The sequence below is a fragment of the Trifolium pratense genome, linkage group LG7 (assembly GCF_020283565.1).
Source record: "Trifolium pratense cultivar HEN17-A07 linkage group LG7, ARS_RC_1.1, whole genome shotgun sequence".
NCBI lineage: Eukaryota > Viridiplantae > Streptophyta > Magnoliopsida > Fabales > Fabaceae > Trifolium > Trifolium pratense.
Window position 1 is genome coordinate 29752956 of NC_060065.1, and position 20841 is coordinate 29773796.

Below are 20841 nucleotides of genomic sequence, written 5' to 3' on the forward strand. Positions count from 1 at the left end.
AGAAATAAATCCTTATCTATTCTTGTATCTACCCCTAATTCTCATTCTACTTCTGTTAACCATTCACTAATATTTTTCATCATCTAGACTCACCAAATAATCATAATAATAATAATAATAACAATTCCACCTCATTCCCAACATCCACCCCACCCCCACCCTCACCTCCACCTCCACCCCCACCTCCTCTTCATCCAATGAAAACAAGAGCAAAAGATGGTATCCGTAAACCCAATCCTAAATATGCTCTTTTGTCCACCACCTCATCTATACCATCAGAACCTTCATCTTTCACCCAAGCCATTAAAAACCCAAAATGGAAAAATGCAATGGCTGATGAGTTCAATGCTCTTCTTACTAATCGCACATGGTCTTTGGTACCATACAATAAAGGTATGAATGTAGTTAATTGTATGTGGGTATACAAGATTAAACAAAAATCTGATGGCACAATTGAACGGTACAAGGCCCGTCTTATCGCCAAAGGATACACTCAACAAATTGGTATTGATTATAATGATACTTTTAGTCCTGTTGTTCGTCATGCTACTATTCGCCTTGTTCTTGTTCATTCTCTTTTGCAGGGATGGTCTATTAGACAATTAGATATCAAAAATGCTTTTCTTCATGGATTCTTAAGAGAAGAAGTATACATGGCACAACCACCTGGTTTCAAAGACTCTATGTTTCCTGATCATGTCTGTAAATTACATAAGGCCATCTATGGACTCAAACAAGCACCGCGGGCATGGTTTTCTCGTTTCAGCAATTTCTTACTCAAGCATCATTTTTCAAGCAGTACTAATGATCCCTCCATGTTCATTTACAAATCTTCATATGGTTCCATGATCTTACTTTTATATGTGGATGATATAATTCTTACCGGCTCTTCAGACACTCTTCTTCATAATTTTTTGAAGCTTCTTCAAGCAGAATTTGCACTTTCAGATTTGGGTCCTCTTCATTATTACCTTGGCATTCAAGTGCAAAGAACATCTCAAGGATTTTTTCTCTCTCAATCCAAGTATGCTACTGATCTTCTACATAAAGCCAACATGACTAATTGCAAACCTGTTTCTACTCCAGTTGCAGGTGCAAAGTTGTCCAAAGCTCAAGGATCTTTACTTGCTGACCCAACACCATATCGTCAACTTGTGGGATCTCTGCAATACCTTACAATTACTAGACCAGATCTCTCATTTGCAGTCAATAGTGTTTGTCAATTTCTCAGTCATCCCACCACTACTCATATGCAAGCGGTCAAAAGAATTTTACGTTATGTTGCTGGTACTGTACATCATGGTCTTCATTTTAAACCATCATTTGATAAAAGCTTAATTGCCTTCTCTGATTCTGACTGGGCTGGCTGCCCTGATACTCGAAGATCCACCACTGGATTTGTCATATTCTATGCTGGCATACCAGTCTCTTGGGTGTCACGCAAACAACACACAATCTCAAGATCAAGTTGTGAAGCTGAATATAGGGCAGTCTCCTCCACCGTGACAGAACTCCTTTGGTTACAACAACTTCTTGATGAACTTGGTGTCATTCTTCCGCATCCTCCTAAGTTAATGTGTGATAATGTTAGCACCACTTATTTGGCTACTAATCCTATCTTTCATTCTCGCACAAAACACCTTGCGATAGACTTCCACTTTGTTCGTGAAAAAATAGCTTCTGGTCTACTAGACCTTCGCTATGTGCCGACAAATCTCCAAGTTGCTGATGTTCTAACAAAATCATTATCATCTTCTCAATATGCATCTCTTCGTGACAAGTTGCTTGTGGCTCCACCCCAATCAACTTGAGGGGGAGTGTTAGACCAGCCATCTCACATTAATTTGATTTTGTCAATTTATTGTAATAGCTATAATCAAGTGATTGCTTACTGTGTTGTAATTATATGAGCTACAATTAGGGATTTGTTTTGATTAGCATTGATGTAATTATATAGGAATTATCTCATTGCATTCACTCTATTGTATTGACTTTTATCTATATAAATAAAGCTCTCCTCTCATTGGTGAACAAGAGAGGAAATTACCTTTGTCACACTTACAATCTCAAAGAGATTTCGAAGACGCCAATATTCCTATGGTAATTCCATGAGACAAATCCATATATATGCATTTGTCTGACGTTGGGTATAAGGATTAAATTTATTGTTCCACTTAGACAATCGTAAGACTCCTAGTTTCATATTGATATATAGTGCTCATGGACCAAACCATATATACATATATCCTCATAAGATGCAAATAAAAACAAGTAAAAACCACGTCCTAAAAAAAAATCATGTTTCACTAATTAGAAGTTTGTCAAATCATTGAAAGTTTCATGCTCATGGCACGAAACTCTTTAGAGTGAGATTTCAAATGTAGATATTATGTAGTCAAAAAGACTTGAACTCTAACTAAAGTAATTGCTTCATCACACACAATATCTCTAACCATTGACATTCTCAGATTCTGATGGAGACTATGAACCAAATAATTGAATAGAATATTAATATATTTTTTTAAACAAGGATATTAAGAATTTAATAGCGAAGCAACACATGGTTTTCAGATAAAGTATATAGAAGCATATCCCACAATGCCCCAATTATCTAGGAACTAAAAGGAATATCTAAATGCCATGCTTTTGATTGCAAATCCAGATCTTCTCAATAAGGACCAAACATAATATTTTGAATTTGATCTTAATGTGTATAGACAAACAAATCATAAAAGATTACTGCACCTATGGGATTTTTAGTGGTCGTAATAAGGCACTAAGTAAGTATTATTAGATAATATTATATATGGTCAATTTAATTGAACACCTAATAGTGGTCCATGCCGGGCTAAATGTCTTTTTTTAACTCTTTCTTTGAATTTGTGTTAAAATATTTTGGATGGAGATATCGTGTTGGATCTCTTGATGATTTTGGATCTAAAAGTTTTATATCGGATGTGAGATGATATGTATGTGAGTTTATAAGTCAAGGTAATCTTTACTTTATAAGCCGATTTTGTACAGTTGAGTTAGACCAAATTTCCGGATTTAAGATGATGTCAGAGCTTCTCCAAATCTATTGGGTCACATGCTATCAGGTTTTCACTATCAGGCCACACACAATTATTTCAACGCACCATGTACAATAATATATGTTGGGCGTGAAGGGATGTGTTGAAGAGTTTCACATCAGATGTGAGATGACTTGAACAAGAGTATATATAAGTAGAGACAATCCTCACCTTAATTACAAGCCGATTTTGTAGGCTGAGTTAGACTTGATTTCCAATTCTGAGAGGATCATTGATCTATTGTTGCTTCTAACACTCAGCTCTCGCGGATTCTATAACAAGTGGTATTAGAGATCTGATTCGGTTTGGTGGGGAGCAGGACCCTACTGTCGAATATGTGTTGGGAAGACCTGAGAGCACCCTTCATAATTTTCATTTTCGTTTTACTCCAACATGTTACGAGAATATTGGTCCTTTGCACAATAATAATTTTTTGTCCTCTGCATAAGTTACCTAAAATACAAAATTAACTTTATATTAACCAAATATTATACGAGACAAAGGTAGTACATCCGTTGATAGTGAAATTTACAGTTTCAAATAAATAAATTTAGTGATAATTGATAAATTTAAAATTTGAATTAGTTTTTCCCCAATATACAGTAAATAAGATTACAACATAAATTCTCGATTAGATCCTTTTGTGTATTCTCGAATATGATAGAGATGATGTCTAAAAGCAAAATTAACAGAGAAAAAGTACTAAAAATATAAAAGATTTTGAATGTAAAAGTAATTGCATTAAATTAAAAGATGAGTTATCAACATGGTGTGGCACAAGTGGTAGATACTTGGGTCTCTTAATCATTTCGTCCTGGGTTCGATCCCCGACCGATGCATATGGAGAAACATTTGTTGGGGGAGGTCAACCCCTTAAATTATAGACTCTGTAGTGAAAGTTTGAACTATTTTCAATGTTGCATGGCTGCCAAATGTTTTGTTATTTGTCTTGAGAATATTTTTTTTTGTTACCATTATAAACAACAGAAGTTACTAACTGGTTTTCCAGTTAGGCTTGATTGTTTTGGTATTTTGCCCAAATCATAAGTTCGATTATATTTTTGTGTGTGCTCATCCGGTGTTTGGTTCAAATGAGTGACACTGAACAATATATTTTCTGTCCCATTTTATAAGTTTTATTGACATTTTTCACATATATTAGGGTTATAAATTCAACCTCAAAGAAGTGAACAACCTTAATCAAGGGTGTATAATAGGAAAGCCCGAAGGCCGTTCCCCATCACTGACATGGAAGATGCACCATATAATAAAAAACTTTTTTTTTGTGTATTATAATTGTATTATAATTGTAAAAAACTACTAATTGTATGCTTCAAAAAAAAATACTAATTGTCATTTATAAAAAGATGTATTAATTATAATTGATTTTTTATATTACATTGGCAAGTAGTATTAAATAAGATTATGTATGGAAAAAAATAATAAATGTGTTTAGTAACTTGAAAAATGACTTATATTTGAGAATAAATTTTGTTATTTAAAAAGTGCTTATGATTAAGGTTGAAGAGAATATATTTTAATTGGATTTAAACTATTGTAAAACCACTTCTCTGTTTTCACTTTAGGGAACATGATATAAGATACAATGTGACTATTCATGGACCCTTTTCTTCTTCTTATGATATGTATTTTGGTCTTGTGGGCATCAATGCACCAATAGTGCGATCGAGGATCCCAGTTGGAAGATATATATGGTGGTACCTACATATTTATATATTTCATAATTATTACATTTAAATTAAAGTAAAAAAAGTGCACCAAAAAATAAAAGTTAAAATGAGAAATGTATCTTATAAAGTGAAAAAGAGTTTATATTTAGGATCAATTTTTTTTGTCAAATGAGTATTTATTTTTAGGAATTGAAGGAATATTATGTGTATAAATCTTAAAAATAGACACTAGACAAATTTTAATAAACCAACACTTAAAAATATTCAAAACTTCAACGACAACAATTGTCTTTTAGTAGTAGATTAATATATGGTTCTTTTTATTTTGACTTAATTGATATTAGTTTTATTAAAACAATAAATAAATATGTAATTCACACTGAAATAATATAAATCAACTCACGATATTAGCAATAAAGACAAGGGAAAGGTGGATTTTTACTTTTGAAGTTTTTTTTATAATTTTTAAGTATTGATCTATTGTAAACTATTTATAAAAGTGGTTCAATTTTTTTTTTTTAAAAAGCCAAAAGAAATATTATATGATAAATAAGCACCAAATTACGTGCCTAAACTGGCAAACCAATGTTTAATTATCACAAAAACTATCAAGCAATACACAATAACAATAATATCATACTTACTATATTAACTCTTCGAAAAATACCACAAAAAAATAAATGATTAGATATTTGATCATTTCTACAACCGGCTAAGCAAATTAAAGAAACCCATATGGCGGCCATATGGGCAATGTCACGTCGAACCAAATTCACTTATGTACGTGGTAATGCGTAGAACTATAGTTATTTATCATGCAATATAATGTACTGTTTTTATGATATGATATGATATGATATGATAAGATAAGCTCTTGTTGCTGAGACCAAGTGTTTAGCACTCACCTTTTAGAGTGGGATATTGTCCAAATTTGCATAGACCATAAGCGTTTGTTTTTAGATTTTTTTCCCAAAATATAATTGCTGGATTCCCCAGAGACATAGAAATGAGGATAGCCAAATAAAAAGTGCCAAGGAGAGGACACATGAATTCTTGGGTGTCAGGATGCTAACTAGATAGGTCCAAACAAATAATAATTCCTAAAGTACTATTCTTATTTATAATTATAATTATTATCTAATAATTCCTTAAAAGAATGCATTTTTTTGTTTATAATGTTGTCAATGAGGATCGAACCTAGGACCTAATGCATACTACCCAAATCTCTCACCACTACATCAAACCTAGTGACTTTAAAAGAATGTGTTTTGTTCAAAGAGGGTATCAAAGTGGGTGAGATATCATGCTAACTACACCGGCCCATCTTTTTCGATGGGTCGAGTTGAGATTTTAAACTCATTACTACTCCCTTCGACTCAAAAAGATGGTCTTTAAAGTTGTTTCACACATATTAAAAAATGTAATGATGTTGTTAAAAGAAATAATATTTTTACTATAAAATAAAAATTTCTTTTACACTTCTTTATATTTTCAAGCTCAATTTATTTTCCTATTTTCTCCTCCATAGAGTAGAGAGAAAATGTTTATTTAATTTAATCACTTTAGTTTTGTGGTTTTAGCCCATGTTTCTAATAATTTGTCAATTTGTGAACTCATGAACTTATTATTTTAGATGTCTTGGTTACTTATTACTCCCTCCGTTCCCAAAATATAAGGGAAAATTAGTCAACCAAAATTGATGTATTTAGTCCAAATTCTTACTAAATACATCAACTTTTTTTGACCAATTTTCCCTTATAATTTGGGACGATGGGAGTATTTAAGATGCCTTGATAATTTTCATATTTTTTAATAGATTCATAAGTTACATATTTTATTTTCCTTAATTTTTTTTGACACACTTTTATTTTCCTTAATTATAATACATATTTTCCTACAATTTGTTATAAATGTTCGAAGAAAAACATTAACTCAGTCTCTCTTTTGAAGTGTATAGAATTGTAAGAATAATATCAATTATCAATAAATTTAATACCACAATCAACTTTCTTAATCTTTGTGATTTTTTCAAAAGGGTCTTATGGACATAAGGACGAAGATAATAACTTTTATTTATAAAAAAATTGATGGGGTAGGCTGCCAACGGGCCATAGAACGGTGTTGGTGGTATTTTCAATAGGTTACCTCTAGTTGTCTGATTCCAATCGTCACAATTTTAGACGAGTTAGTGGCAGGACGGAATAAGACGGGTTGGACCAGTTTACCATAGTGTAGGTTCTCTCTTCCTAACCAAAATTTCTATAAACAAGACCATAGAGTCAAACATTTGGCAATTTTCTTAAAGTACATGAATCGCTTAGCATTTGAACCAAGCACTTACCGATTGAGACGAGTGATTCTAATTTGCATCTTAAATATTTATAACCGAGAACATTTCATTTAATTTAAGATCAATATTTTAGTTGATACTTGTAAGATTATTTACAACTAGCTGGACACCCGTGCGTCCGCACGGGAGTCGCGGCATTGCCGCTCCTCACTTGATATCATGAAATAGTAATTTATTGAAAAGTAGATTAAAAGATAAAAAAAATAGAAAGAATATAATATTTGGTAAAAAAATAGAAAAAGAACAATGGTAAAACCATCACAAAAAAATGTTAGGTCTCCGTATTAATATATGAATATAAATATAGATAATATAGAAATTATGAAAAAATAGGCTACCCTATTAATATATTAGTAAAAATATAGGTCTTGTAAAAATCACCAAAAACATAGGTCCCTGCATTAAATATATGAGTATAAATATAGTCTCTTATAATTATTAAAAAATAGGCAACCATGTTAGTGAAAATATAGGTCTCACAAAAATTATTAAAATAATTAGGTCACCATATTAAATATGAGTATAATCCGTAAAATTGTAAAAAAAATAGACAACACAAAAAATAGGTTTCCATATTAATATATGAGTATAAATATAGGTACCGCAAATGTTATAAAAAGCATAGGTCTTGAAAAAATCAACGAAATAGTTAGGTCCCTGTATTAATATATATGATCTAGTATAACCCGTAAAATTATAAAAAAAATAAAATAACTTTATTAATATATGATTAAAAATTATGAAAGATTAGCTTGTATTAATATTATGAGTACAAATATATGTCATGTAGAAATTATGAAAGAATGAGCAACCTTATTAATATATTAATAAAAAACATAGGTCTCGTAAAAATCAACAAAATAATTAGGCCATGTATTAATATATGATCTAGTATAACCTGTAAAATTATAAATTTTTTTTATTAATATATGATTAAAAATATAAGTCTCGTATAAATCACAAAATAAAATAAAATAGGTTCTCATATTAATATATGAATATAAATATAGGTCCTACATAAATTATTAAGGCTTAAATGCAGTTTTACCCCCTATTTTGAATAAATCGAAAATTTACCCCCTATTTTAAAATCCGGTATTTTACCCCCCTGTTTTATAATTTTTTGGATTTTGCCCCCCAAAATTCTGCACAAAATCTGCTTTTGAGCCTCAACTTCAAAGTTTCTCACAAAACTCAATTTAGATCAATAATTCACTAAATGATACCGAACTGACCGTAATCGAGTTAGTTTTCCAAAAAATCAAACCCCACTAAATTTGGAGTTACAGAGAGATTTTAATTATCGTTTTAGTGAAGGTCTGTCCAAATTAATTATCGTATGGACCTACTACAGGTATTTTGTCATGTCTCTCACCCTGTAGCTCCGTTTTGAATAGTATTTACATGTCTGGAAAACTAATGAAATTAACCTTGTTGGAATTTCAATTTCATCAAATTTGGAGTTACGATGCGTTCGAAAGACGATGTTGAATTTGAACGTCAGAAGCAGATTTCTGCAAAATTAGTAATTGGACAGATCTTCACTAAATCGATAAATACTCTCTCTTTGTAACTCCAAATTTAGTGGGGTTTGATTCTGTGGAAAGCTAACTCGATTACGATCATTTCGGTACCAGTTTGGTGAATTATTGATCCAATTTCGGTACCAGTTTGGCTACGATGGGATACATCGTGGCCACGATGAAGGGAAAACTTGGCCACCAAGTCTGCGTGCTGATCAAGCAAAGAAATACACACATCGTAGTTACGATGGATCCATCTCACCACGATGGAAAAAACCCAAATCCACTAAAAACTATAAATAGAGCTCTCCTCCTTCACAATTATTCATTCAGAAGTTCAGAGAACTATAAGCTCTCTAAGGAGCAAAGGAGGAGGAGGCAAGGAGGGCTAAGGAGCTCTCAAGAGAGGGAGACTCTCCCCCACCATCGGGAGACAAACTTTCTCCGCAAGGAATTGAGGTTATTTTTATGCATGTTTTCTTTATTGTTCAATATGCTTAATAGTAGCTAAGTCACTTTAGATTATGGCAAGTAGATAAACTCCCATAAAACTACTTGAGACATGTAATCGGGTTGGACCAGTTTACCATAGTGTAGGTTTTCTCTTCCTAACCAAAGTTTCTATAAACAAGACCATAGAGTCAAACATTTGGCAATTTTCTTAAAGTACATGAATCTCTTAGCATTTAAACCAAGCACTTACCGATTGAGACGAGTGATTCTAATTTGCATCTTAAATATTTATAACCGAGAACATTTCATTTAATTTAAGATCAATATTTTAGTTGATACTTGTAAGATTATTTACAACACATTCTATCGTTTTCAAATCCTCTCATTTTTGCAAAGGAGGATATAATTGGCTTAGAGAAAGCATAAGAGAACACAAAACATGATAACCGCACCGTATTTTTATACCGTCGGTGGAACACTTTGATTTATTTTTTTTACAATATTTTAATTGCTTATATTGCATCGGTTGCCCGATACGGTGAACAAAAATTGTGTGCAAAATAGCATTGTTCTTGGCTTAAGAGTTATTTTTCTCTCCACCTCTTCTCTTTGAAAAATAAAATAGAATCTAACAACTAAAATTTAAAATAATTTCTTTCTACTTCTTTTTCTTCTATTTCGTAGTGACTGTATTAATCTCTTATCATCTTTTGACGGATCAATTTACTCGTTGACAGAAATAAAAACTTAAATTACTCTATAACGTTTTTATATTAAAGACAAATTAATTTCTGATTCATTATAATAAAAAAGACTAATTTGTCATTGATTTAAAAATGTCAATGACTAATTTAAATTTTATTTTCATCATAAAAATTGGATACCAATCTTTAGTTTGTTCAGTGGTGATTGACCTTGAATTTGGTAGGGATGATCACAGTTCGATCTCCCGCAACTGCGATCGAGAGAGGACTGAAACCACTTGATATTAAAACCGACTCCCGAAACAGATTAAACCAGTGGTAAAAACAAAAAATAAATAAATTGAATTGTCAGAAAAATATGAGGAATTAAAATTAATCTTCAGTCATCTATAACAATATATAAAAGAAATAGGTGAGTTTGGGCTGAATTTTTTATATTGTCAAAATCTATAACAATATATAAAAGAAATAGGTGAGTTTGGGCTGAATTTTTTATATTGTCCAAATTACCCTTCATTTTAAATTCAAATTTTAAATTCAAATAACACAATGGTTCTTTTTATAAAATAAGGTCTTCCAACTATCACAATTCTTGCAGAAATTTAAATAAGGTACATTTTTTAATTGCAAAACTTTATTAATCTCTGATTTTTAATTTCATAACATAAATTTTATTTTTTTAGACATAAGTTAGACACAGGCAGGCGCGGAACGCGCTTGTCTGGCCCGCTAGTTTAAATAAAATCGTTAACATATGTCCACAAAATCTATATCTTTGATCACACACCATGCTTTAGCATTGATTGCTCCATGACCAATTCTTTTGTTCACTAGGGCATGTCTTGCCCACCAATACTCCTATGGAATTTGATACCGTATGACACTCACCCTTATCGACACTCCTGTTCATTGCCTAAGACATGTCATATAAGTGATTACAAAGTACCATTTTTGTTCGAGGATATTGTTGACTAATAATTAATTATTAGTTGTCTTTCAAATCAAAAGATTCATTATTTCATAGGCATTTTCTATCATGAAACAGTGAAGAAAGTGGTGCATGGTGCATAAGTTCCGAATAATATTATAACGAATACGAATTTTATAAAATTTATCGTTGGTTTGAAAGATTATATTATATAGATCATTCATAGTTTTTTTTAGAGAAATTGAAAATAATTTAATATGTTATTGAGACCCATCAAAATTAACGGTATTCAATAAAAACTTATAAACCGTTAATCTCGACGGGTCTTAATAACATATCAAATGATTTTCAATTTTTCTAAAAAAAATTATGGATAATCTATATGATATAATCTTTCAATCCAACAGTAGATTTTGTAAAATTCGTATTCATTATGGTGTTATTGGGAACTTGTGCACCATACACCACTTCTTTCCCTCTTTCATGTTAGAATTGGCCTATTTAATAATCCTATCATTTGTTGACACGATGTCACTGTAAAGTGGGGAGGGTTTCGTCTCCTGCCATTTCTTTTTAAAAACTTATCTTCATCGAAGGTATTATTCAATCCTGTTTGATACTGTTCAAAGTAGAGACTTTATCAATTATCATGGTTCTCCATGTCTCTTTCATATTTTTCTATGTGATCTTCATTTCTCGAAATTAATGCAATATGCTACTTTCACTTTTTAGGTGTGAATTGAATATTCTTATATTTGCAATAATAGAGATTAGAGACTAATCTCTTTAGTTGAGTAGGACTTCAACATAAGCAAAAAAAAAAAAAAACTATACAAGAAATGAATATTTGAATTGTGTTTTGGATTTTTGAAAGTCTTTTTAAAAATAACGGACAAGTGTTAAGGTAAAAAGATAAAGATAGTTCACACTTCACATTATAAAACAATGTTAATGTACAATTCCTTTACACTTGAAAGATTTTCACTATAATCTCATAGATTACAAAGACACTAAGACCCTATTTACGACATTCTATTATTATTATATATATTCGCTTCATTTCGCTAGCTCAGCTCCTTGGCCGCCCCCAGCCTCTTCCTGATGCATATATGAACCATACTCAACATAATCTAACCTCGAAATTAACAATATTAATCACTAACATTATAACATCGACCGTTTTTAAAAAAAAAATCAATTCGATCAAATATATTAACTGTGCTCCCATGAAAAATATTCATACCCGCAAATATTCGCGGATAAAACCCGCCACGGATACGGGGCGGATAACTTAATGGATATCCACGGATGAAATAAATGGATATTATAATTACCCGATATTTAATGGATATGAATATTGATTTAATGGTATCCACGCCCGCGGATATCCATACTCGCTAATAAATAAGAAAATTACTTAAATATCCTTAGTTTAATTAGAAATGTATGTATACTATTTTTTTAAAGAGAAATATATGGATATTATATTAAGTTTCGGTAAAAAGAAGAAAAATGAATGTGGTGACATTGTAAATTGAAAGTAAAATGTATGAATATTATTATGTGTAAATATGTTTGTTTACTTCTTTTAAGAAATTTTAGGTATAATTAAAAGAATTTTTTTAAAAAATTATCATCCATGGATATATGTTAATATTCGCGGATACCTCAAAACTCGCAGATTACCTACTTAGTAGATACCCGCACGGATATGGAGCGGATACAGATATCATATTTATCTAATGAAGTTGACACATATATCATACTATCTGCGTCCATGAATATTCATTGGCATCCCTATGCATGAGTCTCTCTCCATGAGAGGGAAGAGATTTAACTAATCTATTACTTATGATCATCATTGCCTGCAGTTAAGTTACCACACAATGTCACGCTTTAAGGAATATCAACCGTTGATTTCAGATCAGACGACAATTTAGATTATACAATCTAATTATACAGTCAAATGATCTCCACATTTTAAATCAGACAACCGAATATCATAATTTCGTAACACAGTTAAAGCAGAAAATCTAATTCCCTATTATTTGTGTCTGATACTAACTATCGATAAAGACCAATGTCTCTTTTCTTCCTCATCTTCGCACAGCTGCTAATTGCTATACTATTTGTTTATTCTCTTGTGCACTTTTGTACTTTTCACGGCTACTATTCCTTTTGCAACTTTGGATTTAATTTCCTTTATATCTCCCACACACATAGGCTTTTCTGTTAATTAATTGGTGTGGGACTCTCACTTTAGAGAAGGACTACCACCTTACATATATGCATGAGGAGTTCTAACAACGCACTTTTTAACAAATATATTCTAACATACTTTCTTCTATTGGTTAAAATTTATATGGGTCCCATAAAAATTATATGGGTCCACATTTTTTTATAAGACTCATGTGAATTTCAACCAATAAAAGAGAGTGTGTTGGAGTGTGTTTGTTAAAGAGTGTGTTCCTAGCATTATTCATGTATTATTTCTTTCTCAAAATAATTGATCTATTAATCAAAATATTAACCTCAAGTTATTAATAATTTCTCTCTAAATAAATTGTTCTCAATGAAAATAATTTTTTGTTATATTTTACTTACTTCGCAGTAAAATCCTATAAATTATCAGATCTCCCTTAATCTAATCAGAGAGTTAACGCAAAAATAAAATTAAAATAATTTATCTTAATTTTCTTTTCAATTATGCTATCTAATTAATAATAGTATTTGTGTATCACCCTCATTTTAATATTTTCTATTTTTGTTTTTTGATGATTTAATATTTTCTGATTTACATCTATGATAAATGTTTATACATATGATAAAACATAATATTTTTTGACACATTTATTAATAGTAATATTATTTTTCTTTCAATTAATTTTTTTTAATATGTGAATCAATAAATTAAAATGCTAAATAATATTCTTGGAGTACTTTTTAAACATCTTAAATAATAAATTTTGGTAAAATATTTATAAAAACATGTGAAGTGAACACATTGAAAATTCAAACGTGTTTTAAAATAAAATATTTAAAGAATGGTCCGAGAACACCGGTAAACAAGACCATTAAATCAATTATTTTAGACTAAAGAAATACTACTATTTAACTTCATGGATCATGATTAAAACAAGTAACCAAAAGCAAAAAAAAAACATGATTAAAAGAAGATTCATGAATCATATGATTAAAACGAGAAAGTAAAATAGACAGACACTGACTCGAGATTCTTCAAATAAAAAAGCTTCATTAACTCACGAGATCAGGAAATGTAGATTGTCAAATTCCATAACAGGAGAGTATTCATTGAAAGCATGACTATAATAATCAAAGTCAGCATAATCACTAATTGCATCGTTGGAAAGCTAAATACAAGATCAATTTTTTGTTTACCGTCAAAGAAAAAGGATCAATTTTTTTGTTTGCCGTCAAAAGAAAAATCAATTTTTTGTGAAGATTTGACTATTTGTATAGTCAAGATGCTTCATTCATAATGATCATATATTGTCGGCTTCTTACAACAATCAGGGACGAAATCAGAAAAAATCATCGGGGGTGGCGGAATATATAAGTGTTTGGGTTTTGCTAATTAACTAGTGTCCCCGGGGAACTAATTAAGAAGCTAAAAAAAGAAATAAAGGAAAAGTTATGCAGTGAAATAATCAAAATTTAGACTTTTCATGTGTTAACTATACTTAAAATAAACTTTCTAAATTTAGATTCTTAACTAGTGCTCCGGGGGCACTATTTAGCATTTGCCGTAAAAGAAACTAGATTTATTGGGAAAATGAATAGACTTGGTGAACAAAGTTGGTTATTTATTTATTTTACTAGTTAGTGGGTTAAATTAAAATAAGGCTAAATTAGATAATTGGTCATTTAATTATTTATTGGTTTCATATTGGTCCATTAATTAATTAACATTATAAATTGGTCCCTTAACTAATTATCGGTTGGTCCCTTAACTAATTATCATTACAAATTGATCACTTAACTTTAATTATGTTTGTTATATTGGTTCTTTTCGTTAGTTTTTCTTAATAATCGCTAACTTTATAATATTACTCATAATCAAATTCCCTAGCACGCTAACAATATTACTTATAAATAAATCATTTATGCATACATATAACAAATAATTGAAAATAAAGTTAACATTTTTCTAGAAAAACTAACGAAAAGGAATCAATACGACAAACAAAATAAAAGTTAAGGGATCAATTTGTAACATTAACTAGTTAAGGGACCAATGTAAAACCAATAAATAAGTTAAGGGATCAATTGTCCAATTTAATCTTAAAATAATTAAGGGAGTATTATTTTATAAGCGTATCTTTATAAAGAATGAGTGGACCAAATATATAAGGGTCGCAGACTATAATATTTTTTTTAACACCGGGGGTGGCTATATATATGTATACAGGGATATTATAGGAGGAGGAGTGCTAGCAACACACTCTTTAACAAACACACTCCAACACACTCTCTTTTATTGGTTGAAATTCACATGGGTCCCATAAAAGTTATATGGGTCCACATTTTTTTATGGGACCCACGTGAATTTCAAGTTTTCAACCAATAAAAGAGAGTGTGTTGGAGTGTGTTTGTTAAAGAGTGTGTTGCTAACATTATTCTTATAGGAGTGCTATATATATATATGAAGGGTGGCGGCCGCCCCTTTTCGCTAGTACTTAGTTCCGTCCCTGACAATAATGAGGAGATTAATATTATTATTCATAGAAAATGATTAACACTATTTAAGAAACTAAATACTCCCTCCGGTCCTTTTTATAAGAAACACTTTGGAATTTTTATTTGGTCCTTTTTATAAGAAACACTTTGACACAATTCCATTTATACCCTTATTAAATACAATCAAATAATTCATTATAATGCTACTGCATTAATTAGAGAAGTCTATATTTCCCATGCTAGTCAAATGTTAGTTTTGGAATATAACATAAAATGTTAGAATCATTAATGAGAAAATTTACCTTCCTTGATCTGTGTGATTTTGTCAAAGTGTTTCTTATAATAAGGACCGGAGGGAGTAGTAAATACTGAACTACAGGATATGATTCATCCGTCCTAAATTATAAGAGAAAAAACAAAAAATAAACTTATTAAAAAAATTATTTAATAATCTAAAATTTGTCAAAAACATTATTTTATTTTCCAAAAATACTTTTTTGTTTGTTTTGTTTACAATGAACTTTGGGATCGACCCCATGACCTATATTAAACACTTATTAACTGATTGCATGAACAATCAAAAGTGTCATATCACTATTCTTTCAAAGAAATAAATGTTGTTATTGAACCGATTGGAATACTTACGGTCCATTAATTCATTTATTCGTTCAATACCAAGAAGCTCCATATCTCCATTCATTCCAATTTCAATACCAAGAAGTTCTTGACATTACTCAAATTCCGATAACAGTAAATCATCCATTGAAAGTAATAAATTGAATTGTTTTGGAAAACATAAGGGTATTTCTGGAATTTTAAAATTAAACTAGTAATAGACTCGTGCTATGTAACGTTACGCCGATATTTTTTGAAGTTATACTTTGTTAATTAAAAAATTTTAAAAAAATGAACAAAATAAAAGATAACGATATTGTTTTTTGTTGTTGAGACGACAAAAAGTTCCCCATCATTGTCCAAACTTGATAGTCAAATACATTACATTCATAATAAGAAGTTCATTTCACAATAAGATACGATATTATACATATTGAGCAGTTTTTTTGACGAAGTTCAAAAGAGATTTCAAATATTAGGAATTCAAAACAGCTAAGTTAAGTTAGATTAGTTTTCGATAGCAAAAGGATGCAGGAATATTACACAGCACATGTTAGATGATATTAATCCTTACGTTCAATATGGACATTGAGTTCTCTGGTCTGTGTCAAATCTTAAAATCGTACCACCCATCAGTGATATGCTTTTCATATTCCCCTTTCTTTATACTTGTCGTAGATGTATAAATGTTGTATTGCATTCCAAAATTAGTGTCATCAGACCAAGGGTTGGTCCAAAATTAGAATTTACCCCGTGTAAAATAGTTTTTTTGAAAAAAATTTAGTTAGAACTTGTCTTACATATGATAATTATTTTGAATGTTTTATCAGTGATAATTTATCCTGTATATGATAGTTAAAATTTATATATCAGTTAGAATTTACACCCTGTAAAATTGTTTTTTTTAAATTTTTATTAGTAAGAACTTGTCTCACATATGATAATTATTTTGAATTTTTTTTATCAGTGATAATTTATCCCGTATATGATAGTTAAAATTTATATATCAGTTAAAATTTACCCCGTGTAAAATAGTATTTTTGAAATTTTTATTAGTTAGAACTTGTCTCACATATGATAATTATTTTAAATTTTTTATCGGTGATAATTTATCCCGTATATGAAAGTTAAAAATTATATATCAGTTAGAATTTACCCCATGTAAAATAGTTTTTTTGAAATTTTTATTAGTAAGTGATGATGTTGAGTGAGGGATTGAGTAATATATAAATATGTTTAATTTCAAATTTGAATATCATAGTTTGCCCCCAAAAGATAACTCATGACAACTTGCAAAATAAATGACATGATCACATGCATTTGTTTTCAAAAGTAACTAAGTGACTTGTGGCTTGGGAGAAATACTTGTGTGATCTCTAGAGATGGCAATTTGACCCATACCCAGAGGGTACCCGCAAAAATTACCCACAACGGGTAGAGTAAAAACCCGCATTTTGGGTACGGGTATGGGTAATTACCCGCAAAAATGAACGGGTATGGGTGCGGGTACGGGTACCTTAGTACCCAACCCGCCCCATACCCGCATAATATATATTTATTTATTTTATTTATATTATTATATTATAATATATGTAAATCAATTTAAAACAATACAACTCTACTAAACTATTACATATTTTTAATAAAAATATTTATTTATAATATAATATAAAAATAATGTGAATATTTAACATAAATATGAACTTTAACATAAAGTTAGTAATAATTTTGTTTATAATTTTCATTAGTCAATATTAAAATCTTTGAAATTTTTTTAATTCTATTAAAATTATATGATATTTTATAATTGATCAATTTAATTTTAGTAAAAATGCAGGTAACGGGTACGGGTATGGGTACCTAGGTACCCATAGGGTATGGGGACGGGGGCAAAAGTTGTTACCCACGCGGGTATGAGGATGGGTACGGGTATTTTTTCAATCCGCGGGTATGGGGATGGGTACTATAGTACCCTACCCATACCCTACCTATTGCCATCTTAAAATTTGGTCTCAATTGTTGGATATTTTGATCTTAATAATTTATTTTAAAGTTATTTTAATATTATATAATTATCATTATTATTAATAATAATGATTTGTTAAATGTGGCTATAATTACTTGGTCAATACACATATTTTTTCTGTTACTATCTTACCCAATTATTCCTACTTAATAGGATTAATTATTTAATTGATAAAAATGTTTTTTGGTAACCTTAAGTGATAGTATATATATATAGACGTGGCTTAAGCAAGCGGAGGAGAGATATATATCCTTCAATGGAAAAATACAGTTCTTAGCATGAGCTCCTTTTATTCTTTCTTATAAAATATAAAATTGAGTGTTATCTTCCTGGATTAAATCACCGGTGTCTAATAATTCTTGTTAGTTCTGTTACCTCGGATATAATTTATATCTGAGAAGGACCTGTTGAATCCTGGGGGATTTGCGCTTATGAGGCGGATAAATCCTTAAGGACAGTGCGATCAGCATGCCTCAGGTATTATTATTTCATGGTTTACTATTCTCCCTATTTGAGACTCGGTGATTGTTTATTTCACTATGGTGCTGACAACAATATACAACAATCATAAGATAAGTTTTACTAATCTCTATTTTATTTTATTTTGTTAAATGTTTATTGGATTATTTAAATTTATATGTGATTTATTATTGTGATTAGGTCCAATTTTTACAACATCAATTTGGTCACACACACATTGTTGAGAAAAAAGTACAAAGAAAATATAATTAAATAACATGTTTTTATTATAATTAAATGATATGTATTATTATGTGTGTGAACCAAATTGAGACCAAATTTTAAGAGACCACACAAGTATTTCTCTGTGGCTTGGTTAAAATGCAAATAAAGTAACATTTGCACTCACAAGATAGAATATGGCTTAGATGACTTGGTTAATTGTGTATTTTCAATTCAGTTATCAAATTTTTGGATACCAATTACCCTTACTTTGAACACATGACAGATTTTTAAGCAATGTTATTTTTGGATTTTCCAGAACAATCAATTTTCTTATATAGATTAGATTGGTCAAATTTAAAGTTTTTCCCTAATAATTTGAGAAAAAATAATTTGGGACGGAGGGAGTATAGTAAATAAACAAATTTTAAAATTGGTTAGCGATGAAGAATAATTTAACTCGGCATGGTATCTTAAATTTAGGTTCGATTTTGTGTTCTATAACAGGTGTGGGACAAAAGAAATTGTTGATCACTTTTTTTTTTGGGTCATGTTAACATGTGCCCTTAAGGCACATGTTAAGATATACCAAAATAGAAATTCAAAATTTAATGATACAAGAAATTTAATGCTTCAAAAGTCAAAATGCACAAATTAGCATTTAATAATTTCTATTTTTGCTTCCTTAACATGTGCCTCAAGGGCACAAGTTAACATTCTCCTTTTTTTTTTTACTGTGATTTCTTTGAAAGTATTTGGTATGATGTTCTTAATTCGCTATAAATTTCTTTTGGCTTGTCGAATAAAACTATTGATCATACCATAATTTTGTGACTCTGCTTTGTTCGAAAAAGATGTTAGAAATATTTATTTTCGATTTGATGGCTTGTTGCGGGAATTTATGGAAGGAAAACATAACCGTATTTTTAGTAATCATTGTTGTCCAAGGATCAATGGGTTGATAAGATTAAAGTTTCTTTTTAATAGTTGAAGACTTTATAATTTTTAAATTAAGATGTAGTGTTTAATTTATTTGTATGACAATATAATTGCTCTAAATTCAATATTAACAATCTTCGAGCTTCCCTTGTAAACCAACGGTGCATCCCCAAACCTATCTTGGCTCCGCCATTAAATAAAAGTCAACAAACTCATACAACATTTTTTTTTTAATGACTTATAATCGGACATTTTTAGCTAAAATAAATTTCTAAAATATCTTAATATTCTCTGTTCTATTTAAAATAAAAGTTTGGCCTAAACTTGAGCAAGACTACATTGTAAGCCCTTATTAATATTGACCGATATAACCTCTCATTGTGGTGGTCGAAATCCAAAATGGTTGTAAAGTAAACATGATGGCATGATTCTAATAAGCACTAGAAAATATCTTCTTTGAACCCTTTATTAGTTCATACTTGATATTCATAATTCATTCCATATTCTCCTCCAAATGAAGGACTTAATGAGTTTGACTTTCATAAGACCATAGAAAAAGAACATAATACTAATAGAAATTGTGATAAGTACAAAAGGAAATCTAATTTCATGGGGTTAAAAAAAATTATTTATGCGGTAACGGTAACCACATAACTATTGGGTCGAGATCACAATAACATGTTTTAAAATTGTGATGGTAGTATTGTCAAAATGAAATAATAATAAAAAAAAAATCTATTTGAAATATGCATCTTATATAGTTGTTTGCCCCAAGTCTCCTATGGATGATGGAGGCCGCCCTGATAATCAACAATTCGCGTTTTCGAATGAGAGTCCTCTTTCGTTCTTTCAGAGAACGGATGATGTCTCGAAGCTCTATCTTATGTGTGGAATTTTGTCGAAGAAAGATTTCATACAAAAGGGCAAAAATGAATCCCACTAAGACATGATTGTGCAACCTTACCACCTGAAACACAGCAAAAGGGTCCTACTAGCCCATCAATTTTTACTTTTACACTAACAATTGAAAGGAATCTCAAACATATCTATAGTCACACACAAAATAAAAGGTAATTATAATTCTTAATAATTAATAAATTGATCGATTGGTATATTTGAAGCACTACTTGGACGTATTTTGCTTATTTTATAGTGTGATTCT